Here is a 12,804-nt window from a genome sequence, read left to right as displayed (position 1 = left end):
TTCTTTCCTTCTACCTCAACTCCCGCTACCCATGGAGCAGCTATCCTTTCCACAGCTCTCTAACCATGAACTCGACCCTGGTTTATAGCCATGGTTTGGAAGCGACCCTTCTCGGGAGAAATTCATGAAGATCCCTATGAGCATTTGCAAGAATTCGAGGAACTGTGTTCGGGTCTAGTAATCCTAGGCATGACACAGGAAGCCTTGCAGTGGAAATTGTTCCCCTTCTCTCTTATAGAGAGGGCGGAGCAATGGTACACCCGCACGATTGGAAATATGAACGGTGATTGGGAGGAGCTTCGAGATGACTTTTGTTACTCGTTCTCCCTCAGTGAACGCATAGACTCCCTACCGACCGACATCCTCGATTTTGAGCAATTAGAGAAGGAGTCCATAGGTGCAGCATGGGCTAGATTCTCACGCCTTTTGACATCTATCCCAGACATGTCTATACCCGATGAAGTATCGTTAAACATTTTCTACTCGGGTTTAGACATGGAAACTGCCCTAGAGCTTAACATCGCCAGCGGAGGATGGTTCGCACACACAACTCTGGAAGAAGGAAGAGACATCCTAGATAGTTTCCTAGAAGACTCTTTCTTCGCTACCGACCATAGTGAACCCCGCCGGGAGGAATCTGCGTTGAGCCATGAGAGTCTCTCAACACCCGAATCTGAGCCTTCATCTTCCACATCCCAATATTCATTTGTTGAGCCCTCTCCCGAACGACGAACATCGAAAGAAGAAGAAATTCAACCTTCGGAGTTGTCTTCCCGATTCGATTATGATCCTTCGGAAAACATCCAAAATACCTCGAATCATTTTAGGCACGACAAGCCTATGGAATCGTTGTGCCATATACCTACAATGGATTGGTCAAAAGAGGCAAGGAGTAGTTCCGAAGCAATTCGGATTAGCCCAACCTCCACGACCATCCCTTGTTTTATGAAGGGAAATGCCATAGAAGCTCTTCATGACCCTTCTACTGAGGTTTGCATCATACCTGAGTGCCTTTTGGACACTCTTGTGGGTAACAAGCCTCTAACCCCGACCGACAAATACTTTAAAAGTCCATCCAGACTGTACTTTAAATGTCGGGGGATTGTAAGGGACGTGCCTATCATCATAGACAAAATCGAGATGCGTTTAGATTTCCACGTCTACGACATCATCAATTTTGATCTTTTCCTAGGCCTCCCACTAGAAAAACTTCTGGCGTCTCATGGGAGCCTAGATGAAAAGCTTAGGGAAACCGGCTCGGCCACTGCTACTCCTCATCTAGAAAATCTTCTGGCCAAGCCTCTTCCCGAGCAAAACCCGCTCGAGGAGACGATGCATACATCTCCGTTCATATCATCCGAGCCCATTCTCTTGGGAGTTCTAGAATCCTCTGAAGAATACGACTCGAAAGATAGCCTTCACTTTTGTGAAGATGAACGATCATCATCATCCTTGATCGAGTTTGTGCCTCTTCCTAATGGCCTAGAATCTGTTGTTCTCGACCATGATCGAGATACAACTATGATCTTTCACGATGAACCTCTTGAGATGGAGAAACAATGGGCCAAGGAATCTTGTGAGGCGCCAACTCTGGAGTCCAATGAAAAGGATTCCTCAAATGAGCATGGGAATTTCACTTTTAACATACCATGTAAAGCATGCTCATTCAATGCAACTCCAGAGTCAGGCATGATTAGTGCACCGTGCACACGAGCACAACAACCACCTTATGGTCCTCTTCTGCAAAATCTTCAGAAGGTTGGTTGTAGATGTATATGTTTATCGTAAACATTGCAGATTTCGTGGGTGCACCGTGGCACTAACCTTGTAGCTAGCTTCAACAATTGGTGGTGAAACAATGACCCATCACCAATGATGGCTACAAGAGTTATCATGGTCGAGCTTATGACCAGAAACAAAGCACTGCCGGGAGATAGCTCGGACTACTATTATTTATTTACTTCTTTATTTTTCTTTCAATAAAAAGCAAGAGCATGTTCTAGGATATAGTTTTCCTTCGGGTATTTTTGGTCGCTAACCTTTCTAGGGGAAGATCAAGAAGAATGACGGACAAGCAACACCTACGAACATAAGAGCTACACCGACTACAACACCTCGATATGCATTGATGAAGGAACAACTGTAGAAGGCGACTTGAACTCCATACACTTGAAGTTTTGCAAACTCCAAGTGTGGGGGAGGTACGTGAGTGCCCCGAAGTAAGTTTCTTTCTCAATCCATATCTTGTCTTGGAATTGGTGCTTGTCCCCGCATCTTGCTCTACAAAAAAAAAATGAAAAAAATGAGAGGAGTTGCCATGATGAAAATATTATCTCCATCAACAAAATGCCGTGGTAAGTACTCTCAATGTCCTGCTTTTGATATTAAACAAAGCCCTGCCGGGAGGTCACCCGAGGATCACCAGGTTCGTACTCATGCTTATCTCTGTATGAATAAAGCTCAATCATTCTTCATGCTCCCTTTATCTGTCCTTGTATTCTCTGGTTTGAATGTATGCTGCAGCATGCATTCATAGGCCTTTTAAATCAAGCATGGTGCTTGGGTTAAAATGTCTTCTTCGGTCAAACTGACATGGTGTCAAGTTTGATTGATGAACCTCAGAGTTAATACTTGTATAGATATTGGTTGCATATGTGGACTAACCCCTGCAGGAAAATCAAATCCAATCGGGTGAGTCATTGATGCTGAAATCAAATGGAAAGGTAAGACAAGATTTTGGATCAATGTTGCACAACATACTCATGTTGATGCAATCATAATTCAGCCTTGCTTGATTAATTATTTTGGTGAGATTAAATTTTATTTTCAATAAATTTTAGAAGTTCCCTGGTTCTTAAAACCAGTAGAGCCATTAGTTTGTTTCCATATTTTTGTTTTCGAATAAGCACCAGGTACAAGAACAAGTGTGGGGGAGATCTCTCGGAACTTTCATGCATATACACTCGAGATCTCCCACAACACGTGCACAACACCGAAGAACCAGAATGCAAAAAGCCAAGACGAATCAGAGCTAGTATTGGGCAGTGGAACCTCAAGTTTGGCTGACTAGAACTAAGCTCCAATAATCTTCATCGCGACAGTTTGTGCACACTACCCCTCATACTCTCCCTAACCTATGAGTTTAAATGAAATCTGGATCAATCATGAAAATTAAACTCAAGCTATCCTCTAGTTCTGTGCTTCTCAATGATTGGCTTGCATACCTTTTATTCTTTTCTAAACCTATGCTTGTGAATCATATCTTAGGGAACCCATGATTGTTAAGTTGTTAACTAGTGAGATATGGGTTGATGGAAGAATCCTTGCTTTATCTGCTTATGTGTCTGGGAAATTTTTATCAAAAGAAAAATCCCCATAGCTTTACAACTCCACGTGCTTGTCCTACCAAAGCCATATGTTGACCTTCATGATATAAATCTTACACATATGTACATTGTTGTTGCTTTGAGCTTCTTCAAACTTTGTGACCCTAGTGAGATGTCTTTCGTACTTGTTTGATCAAGATCATGTGCACTCCACCAGCTGAACTTCTGCACTGGAAGTCAGCTATGCCATTCCATCCATCCACAAAATAAACTATATGTTTAATGATCTCTCTCTCTCTCTAGTATCCTTCAAATGAGGCATGGGCTAAAAAAAATGAAGAGAGAAAGATGGCATGCCCAAGAAGCATGACCCAAAAAAAATGGACACATCTATGTCCGTGAAAAAAAGAAAAGAAAGAGAAGAAAAATATATCTTTATAGCCATGTCCTCATGATATCCAAATAAAGGAGAGAGAGAGATTCATAAAAGGAGTATTTCATTCCACCATCCACCATCCACCTTCTACATATGTGAACGATCTTGATCAGCTTGTTTGATGTGTCATCTCCATGGGTCCTTTGTTTGATTTTGCAATATATGTGACACAAGTGCATGCTTCCATCTCTCCTACCATGAGCTCCACATAAGCCATCTTTAGAAGTAGGATGAAAAGCGGCAATGCCTTGGTAAGGATATATACACAATGAGCGACATGAGAGACCCTATGGAGAAGTAAAGCTATGGTTGGTCTTTGTAAAAATATTTCCAAAACCCCAGTCATATAGCAGGAAAGTGGAGGAGACTGAAGTCAATACTGTTCCGCTCTTCAACTTCCCAAACAATTCATGGTAGACACATCAAAATTCACAGGTAAGGGTGAAGTTTAGAATAATCTGTATGCAGGTGCCATATCATATGAAGTCGGGTCCGCCTTAGTTCTTGCCTTTACTCGAGGACGAGCAAAGAACTAAATGTAGGAGATCTTGTTGACATTCGCTAATGACTCATTTCAGGCATCATCTTAAGCCTAAAATCATGAAGTTATCCAGAAAGAGCCAATTCCACGTTTCCTCTTAGAAATATTGCTATATCGGAATTCGGGCAGAAATGCAGGTAAAACAGGCTTCAAGCGTCAAGATACAAACCCGACCATCAGAGCAAGCCATCAGCTCCTGCATGAGCGTATGAAAGACGAGCGTCAACACTAGTGGTAGGAGTTATTATTAACAAATTCCACAAAGTATTGGTGTACATTTATGTGCAGGTTGCTTATGCTTGGAAATGAGAGGAGAATGTAGCCCAAAAGCAAGGTGACATGTCGTTGATCTGAGGCAACAACTTAAGACAGGTCCTTACCCATATACATGACATGGGGGCCCACCTAGCAGCCATCTGATCGAAGACTGGGCCAAACGAAGCCAGCCCACGGTCGGCCGACCTCCCGGGTCGGCCGACTTAGTGGTGGCGACCCACAGGCCCCACCGACTTATAGAGGACACGTGGCGAGGCATGGTTGGTGCTCCATGGCGGTTTGGGCTGATTCCCGGGCAAGATGAGGGTGGTCCCTCCTATAAATACAAGGGGAGGGGCTCCAAATGAAGACACACTCACACATCAACCACACCATCTCTTCTCTTGAGTTCTCACTTGAGTGAGAGTTGTCTTAGGGAGTTTAGGAGTAGAGGTACTCAGGAGGGGCACCGGTAACGGCGCTCTTCTCCAATTTGTACCTCTACAAGAGAGTGAGGAGGAGTCGGGGGAAGTGCCGGGCTTGTCGGCGCTCTTCTCCGCTTGTATCTCGACAGATGCTTATTCGGCTGTAAGTGTTTGAGACTTCCTTATTTAGAATTAGAGTTTACATCGCAAGTTATCATCTCTGCCTTATATTAGTTGATGTGTATACTTAGCGAGTAGCATTTGACTCTAGAGTTGGGCTCCGGATAGAAAAGGATAACCCTGTACGCCTCTAGAGTTAGTAGGGAAAGGCGTAGACGTGGTGTGTAGGCTGGACTATACCACTCAGTTGTCCGATAGTCTCATGGTTTGTAGAGGTAGCCGGCAGGCGGTGACAGCCCTGTTCGAGCCCTAGTAATCCTCCACATTCAGATATCGGATAGAGCACTATTACTGGAGCTATCAGCTTGTATAAGCCTGTCGAAACCGGTAGCTCGAAGTATAACGACGACGTGATCTCTTCTTCTAGGCATAGATTCTAAATCTTAGTCCTCTCTATCCTATCCTTCCCACACCAGTGTGTGTGTCCTTGGACAGTCTAAACTCGTAGATAGTGTACTCACATTCTCTAGTGGATATGATACCCTGGAATACTCTTGGGTAAACGCTACAACGGTATCCGTGCGCTTGCGGATTTTATTCGCGACGTTACAAAATACCAACAACGCCCTAGGCACCATGGTCACTGAATGGACTTCTTCTTTGAGTGCCTCGGCGAAGTATTCCTCCATGAAGTCACGTGGCCGAGGTGAAGGAGTCCGGGAAGCGAAAAAGGGGATGATGTCCTTGCCAGCCATGAAGACTGATGCTAGATGATGGTGGGATGCAGCAAGGGTTTAGGGAGGTGTGGAAGAGATGGAAACAAGGAGGAAGTTGAAGGCAGAGGTTTGATTCTGGAAGGAACTTCGCGAAAACCCTCTTTCTCCACGTGACAACCCGACGGGGCAGATGAACTCGGACTCTGGATGGGTTATTGGGCCAGTGGGCCAAAGATGGTGGCCAGAGGGGCCAGCCCATACTCGACCGACCATAGTGGTCAGCTGACCATGGCTGGGCCCCAATGGGCCCCAGCTTCGTCTAGGTGACAGGTGGGGCCATAAAATATGGAATTCATGTGGGCCCCCTGTTACTTTGGCCATTAAGACTCTTAATCAAGCATATAGCCCTGATCGACGATATCGATCACGTCTATATCTTCATCAAGAGCTTTGTCATGATCTAGGAAAGTCTTAAGGCGATGACCATTTACCTTAAAGGTATTTTTGTCGTCGTCCTATATCATTATCGCACCATGCGATGAGACACCAATGACGCGGTATGGTCCCAGCCATTTGCTTCGAAGCTTTCCATGACCAAACAACTTTACCCTAGAGTTGAAAAGCAACACCTTGTCCCCTGGGTTGAAGACCTTCGGCTTAAGCCTCTTATCATGCCACTGTTTGGTTCTTTCCTTATATCGAGGCATTATGATAAGCCTTGTCTCTGCACTCCTCTAATTCTGAGATTTGCCTCATTCTGTGCTCTCCGTCTTGTTTTAAATCCACATTCCACTTCTGGATAGCCCAGTGTGCACGGTGCTCCAGCTCAACGGGTAGGTGACATGTTTTCCCATAAATGATCTGGTAGGGTGACATACCAATGGGAGTCTTATACACAGTATGGTATGCCTATAAAGCATCTGGCAACTTGTGCCTCCATGTTCTTCCCATATCATCAATGGTCTTTAGTAGAATATTCTTGATCTGCTTATTGGATGTTTCTGCTTGACCGCTGGTCTGAGGATGGTAGGGGGTTGCGATGTTATGCTCGGTCCCGAGTTCTTTGAGAAAGTTCCGGAAGGCCATATCGATGAAATGCGACCCTCTGTCACTGATTACCATCCTTGGTGTGCAAAACCTCGGAAAGATAATCTCATGGAACATTTTTTGGGTGTGCTTAGCATCCGCAGCCCTGCATGGCAAAGCTTCTACCCATTTGGAGACGTAATCCACGGTGACTAAGATATACTCACAGTTACGGGACTTCGGGAAAGGTCCCATGTAATCGATCCCCCAAACATCGAAGAGTTCGACTTGAAGATTGTATGTTATGGGCATCGCATTGCGAGCATTAATGCCTCCATGCTTCTGGCAGTTTGGACATCTTTGTATGAAATCCTTGGTGTCTTCATACATTGATGGCCGAAAGAATCCACTCTGCCAGATTTTCGCTTGGGTGCGAAATACACCATAATGTCCTCCATATGGTGTAGCATGGCAATTCTCAAATATCTTTCGTCCTTCTGTTGTGGGTACACATCTCTGTAGTATCCCATCTTCACAAACTCGGTATAGGTACGGTGCATCCCATAGGTGGAGTCTGCTCTCATAGGTCAACTTTTTTCTATTCTGCCCTGGGGGTACGTAACTGGAAACCATGAAGTTCACGATATTTGCATACCAGGGGTGCGAAGTTTCCACCTTGAGGAGCATGTCATCCCGAAGGAAATCATTTATCGGTAGTTCCTTTGTTTCAGCTGTGCTCATGCGCGATAAATGATCCGCCACCGAATTCTCTACTCCTTTCTTGTCTTTGATTTCCAAGTCAAATTCTTGGAGTAAGAGAATCCATCTGATTAGCCTTAGTTTAGCGTCTTTCTTTGTGAGAAGATACTTTAGCATAGTGTTGGCGCCTACCAGCGTCACCACCGGGAAACAGCGATGACGCCCGCAGACGCCAATTTGGGGTGGCAGGTATTTCATGAACCACGAATAAATCCGCAAGTGCACGAAATACCGCTATAGCATTTTACCCGGGAGTATACCAGGGTGTCATTTATATTTCCGCAGGGAAGGCGGTGAATGAAGGTGTATAGACTAGTTAATGAACTTTATCTAGATTGGATATTCAAATGCATAAACAGGGGTAAGGTATATAACATGGTAGGAGGTAGTGTGACACACACACAACTACCCTCAAGGTAAATAAACAAAAAGAAGATGCTATAGGCCGGGAGCAAGGCAGAAGTTAGAGCTCGAGTCAACTGTGCTAGGCTAGCTATATCTATGCTATCTTATGGTTAGATCATCAGAGATTAAACTACACAATAGGGAGACCGCTACCGAAGTAACGGGAGAAGCCTGTACACCCCGGCGGCTTTATGCACATCCTACCCCCCATACCGAACGTGGAGGATTACTAGGGCTCGAACATGGCTGTCACCACCTGCTGGCTACCTCTACAAACCGTGGGTATAGTTGACATCCAGCAACTCTTAGCTAATCTGGACACCATGTCTACACTAGTAAGTGATACTCTAGCATGCCGCGCGGAGCCCCCACCCTCCGGATGGACAGACATCACACTAGAGCAAACATACGAATATTGGAGTAGTTGATAGAGTTCTAAGGCCGATATGTTAACAATCGCAAGCACATGGCAATCATGCAATGCAAGCATTGAATAATAATGTAACCAGATCAAGAAGCATATATCCAATAACTCAGAACATACTTCGAGTAGATATCAGTAACCATAGTCTAATTCTATTACAAACGACCGAATATTACAAGAGAGAGCTAGAGATGAACCCATACCAGAACTCTTGAGCAACTCCGACGACTCGATGACTGCTAAACTTCTCCTAAACTCCACTAAGCCTATAGATTAGCAAGATAAGAGAGGTAAGTGTGGGGGGTGTGTGTGTGTGTGTTCTCATTCTCTGCCCCCCTTGTATTTATAGGAGGGAGCCACGAACTCTTCCTTGCAGAACTGATATGGGGAGCCAATGAGCTGCTGCCATGTCGAAGGAGTAAGGCAGTGGGGTCCACTGCCCGGTCGGTCGAACAGGGTGGTCAGTCGGCCTGCCAGTGGCGCCAACCGCTCCCACTCTTCTTTTGATGGGCTTGTATGGGCCTCCTCTTGAATAGACATTGGGGTAGAGCCTGTCCTAACTGGATTTGCTTCGGTTCTTGGGCTAAACTTGGTCCTTTTGAGCATGAATCGGTGCTCTGATAATTTTTTTTGATTTTATGTCAGGCCAAAGTGTGCTTGAAACCTGCATATTAGCTCAAAAACACATCTTGCATTTTCTATAAGGTGAAGTGTGGTTTAGGGACTTTATTGGATAAAGATGCATGTAAAAAATGCAAACTCTCATGATTTTCTGATCAAGTTGACGCCTGGAAATGGTCGTTAGTGAGCGTCAACAAGATCCCCCAAGCTGCCCTTTGGTCGTTCCGAGCAAAGTAGGACAAATCAGGTTGTTGATCAGAAAATCACTTTGATTCCTACCTACCTGTCATGTCATTGTCTGAAGTAGAGATGCTCATCTATAATTTTAAATAAGTTGGCTACCATACCTTTGCACAAGTACCTTACTCCTTCATGGGGCCTCTTAGCTGTCTCCTTGTCTTGGGCTGTTGAGTGTTAGAACGGTGCATAAAGTAGTACTTACTTGTTCATCGATCTGCAATCCATCTGGAGATACTTTTTGAAGGATTTTTCAAAAATATGGCAATGTTCCCAGGATGATTCTCTCGAACACTCAACTTTTGTTAACCTTACTAGGGCAGTATCTGCCTTCAGTCTTTCCTACTACTACAAAGCTTTTGTGGAGCTCAGGGTAGGATAAGAACAGGGCATACTCGCATTCCATATATTGTAAAGTCAAAGAGAGGATCCATGGAGAAACAAGTCATGCAATCTCGATTAAAAGGTGCAAGTGTATGAGTGGATGGATGGATGTGACTTACTCCTTAAGGCATTGGTTCTCTCTCTCGAATCATCCCTTTCTTCTTCTCTTTTTTTTGAGACATGGCTACCCCTTTCTTTCTCTCTCTGTCTCTCTCTCTCTCTCTCTCTCTCTCTCTCTCTTTTGGGTCATGCTTCTTTGGCATGCCATTTTTTTTCTTTTTGGGGCAACCATAATCTAACTTTATTTTATTTTAGGGATGTTGTACGAGAGAGATTACCCAGACATGGAGCATTTATTGATGGGGAATGGATGGTAGTGGTGCTATTTCCCGGTGTAGGAATGCCGCAAATGGATGGGACATATACGTGCTTATGATCGAGAAAGCATGAAAAACATGTCAATAGGGTCACCGAATTTGACAAAACTCAACAGAACATCAAGCAGTATATGTGTAAGGTTTTTCGTGGAATATAACATATGGCTCTAGTAGGACTTGCTTATCACTGGGAACTTGCCTTTTTAGCTCTTTTTTTTGAAAACAACTCCAGATTTCAAGCATCACTAGAACAAATTTGTACAACTTTATCTACCATATCTATACTCACAACAACTTAGACTTGGATCAAGCATATGCAACCCATGGAACTTTCACGTTCATTGACAAGGTGTTTTCATGGCCAATAGACTTAAACTTAAGAGAACTCTTATTGCCAAACTAAACACAACAGATACGACAGAACAAAGCAAAACTCATCCTTTCAACTTTCATAAGGTGTTAAAACATTCTTAATGCACATGATAAAGGGAAATAAAGCAGTAAATATTTATTTTATTTTGGAAGTTTTTGTCAAAGTTTATTCAAAAAGCAAATAAAAGATACAATTGACTTAGTCGAGGGAACCTCCCCCAAGGTAGCTCTTGGTTTATGGTCCGAAAAGCAAGACCTTTCTCCATACCTGATCAGGTTGAGGTTGTTTTGTCCATACCTGGAGAAGTAGTAGCGGTCGATGACGTCTTTTTCTTCTTGCGCCATACCTTCTTGTTCTTCTTTGGTGGCGTAGACGGCGCAGGAATAAAATCCGCGGTCTTTGTAACCTTTGATTTACCCTTCTTCTTAGACCTTTTTGAGCTTGTCTGATCATCTTTCATGAGAGTCTTCATGAAAGGTATAAGGCTATCTTTCTGAGAAGGCGTGACTTCGACTTCTTTGATTTTCTGAGGATTTGGCCCAAATTTGACTCGGATCATCAAGCACTGCTCGTTCTTTGGTCAGAAGTCAAATTTCTCCTCTTTACCATTGATATGTAGTCGGATTTCTCCGGCCTCAACATCAATATGTACATTTGCTGTATTGAGAAATGGCCATCCCAGAATGAGAGTAGTTTCCTTTTGATTATCCATATCAAGTACCACGAAGTCAACCGGGACAAAACAATCCCGTACTCTCACAGGAACATCCTCAGCGATTACCTCTGGGTGTCGTACCAAGGAGTCAGCCAATTGCAACTGCATAGGTGTTGGAGTCAACTTTGTGTAGTTGAGTTGGTCAAAGACTGCCTTCGGCATCACACTGACGCTAGCACCTAAATCACATAGGTCTTTGTCGAAGTTCTGTGCCCCTATCAAGCATCTGATAGTGGAAAATCTTGGATCCTTTTTCTGCTCGGGCAATTGTTGAAGTATTGCTGCACTACATGCCTCAGTGAGCTTGATTACTTCAGTAGTTGGTAGTGGTCACTTGTTATTGATTATGTCCTTGAGGTAGCGAGCGTAGGTCGAGACCTTCATTGCATCCATCAAAGGCACATTGATGTTTACTTGTTGTATCATCTCAACAAAGCAGCTGAACTCCTCATATATACTTGGCTTCTTTGCCCTCATAGGGAACGACAGTACTTGAGTATCATAAAATTCATGTGGAGCCAGTTTCCCTTCATGAACCTTCTCGGGTTCCTCCTCCTGAGATGGTTCTTCTGCCACCGGGCTTACCTTCTTCCTGTTGACATGGTTAGGATAAGGTGGATCTGGAGTAGTTTTACCTCTTTGTGTGGTTATCGCCTTAACGTTCTCCATAGCAGGGGGCATGGCAGCAGCCACCTGAGCTAGTTGAGTCTCAATCATCTTGTTGAAACTCAGCTGGTTCTTGATGGCAGTGGAGAACCCGTCCATCTTGGCATGGATGGTCTCCATTGATTTGTCTATAGCGGCCAACTTCTTCTGAAGGGACTTATTGATCTTTGCTTGGCTGTAGACAAGGTCTCTCAAGGTAGGATGGTTAGGATTGAAAGAATTTGAATTGCCATTACCTCTTTGATAATATGGGCGTGGTTGATTCCACCCCTGACCTCCTTGTGGACGAAACCCGTTGTTGTTACCATTGAGATATAATGCTTCTTTTGTTTCCGGGCAATTGTCACCCGAATGTCCAAAATTCCCGCAGATCTCGCATGTCATACGAGTTTTCAAGGCTTGAAGTGTTTGCATTTGAGCCTTATCTTGGGAATAATCCTCGAATTCCTTGAGGAGGAGATCAATCTTCATAGCGAGCATGTCGGCCTCCTTGTCGGAGTGCATGCCTTGCTGGCATGGTTGGAGGCGATCATCGCTCCAACTTTGGTTGAAAACCATCTTCTCGATTAATGCTGTAGCTCTTTCAATGGTCAATGAGAAGAAAGTTGCACCCGCAATGGCATCCACATGATCACGGGATGATTGAGTCAACCCATTGTAGAAGTTCTAAAGAATGAGCCAATTGTCCATTCCGTGGTGCGGACACGCCAGAATATACTCCTGAAGTCTCTCCCAAGCTTCAGGAATTGACTCATTTGATGCCTGCTAGAAATTTGAAATCCATCCACGAAGAGCATTGGTTTTGCCCGTCGGGAAGAACTTCGCGAGGAATGCCTTGGCACATTTGTCCAAAGTGTCCACAATAGCCTTGTTAGCATAAAACCATTGCTTCGCTCTCCCCAAGATAGAAAACGGAAACAGACGGAGCCAGATTGTATCTTGCGATACACCCTTGATAACAAAAGTACTGCAGAGCTCCAGGAACTGCTGGGGATGAG

The 12,804-nt window shown here is 44.2% G+C and overlaps 1 non-coding gene across 1 annotated transcript; it reads left to right on the top strand.

Moving 5' to 3' along the window:
* The first annotated feature begins 12,494 nt into the window (after positions 1–12,494).
* LOC120710961 lies at positions 12,495–12,601 on the top strand. The gene has a single exon (XR_005690127.1). It is a non-coding gene; the product is annotated as a small nucleolar RNA R71 (small nucleolar RNA).
* The last annotated feature ends 203 nt before the right edge of the window (positions 12,602–12,804 follow it).

This window comes from Panicum virgatum, chromosome 5K (assembly GCF_016808335.1).
Source record: "Panicum virgatum strain AP13 chromosome 5K, P.virgatum_v5, whole genome shotgun sequence".
Lineage (NCBI taxonomy): Eukaryota > Viridiplantae > Streptophyta > Magnoliopsida > Poales > Poaceae > Panicum > Panicum virgatum.
Note: the sequence above shows the minus strand (reverse complement) of the source record. Positions and strands in the feature narration are given on the sequence as shown.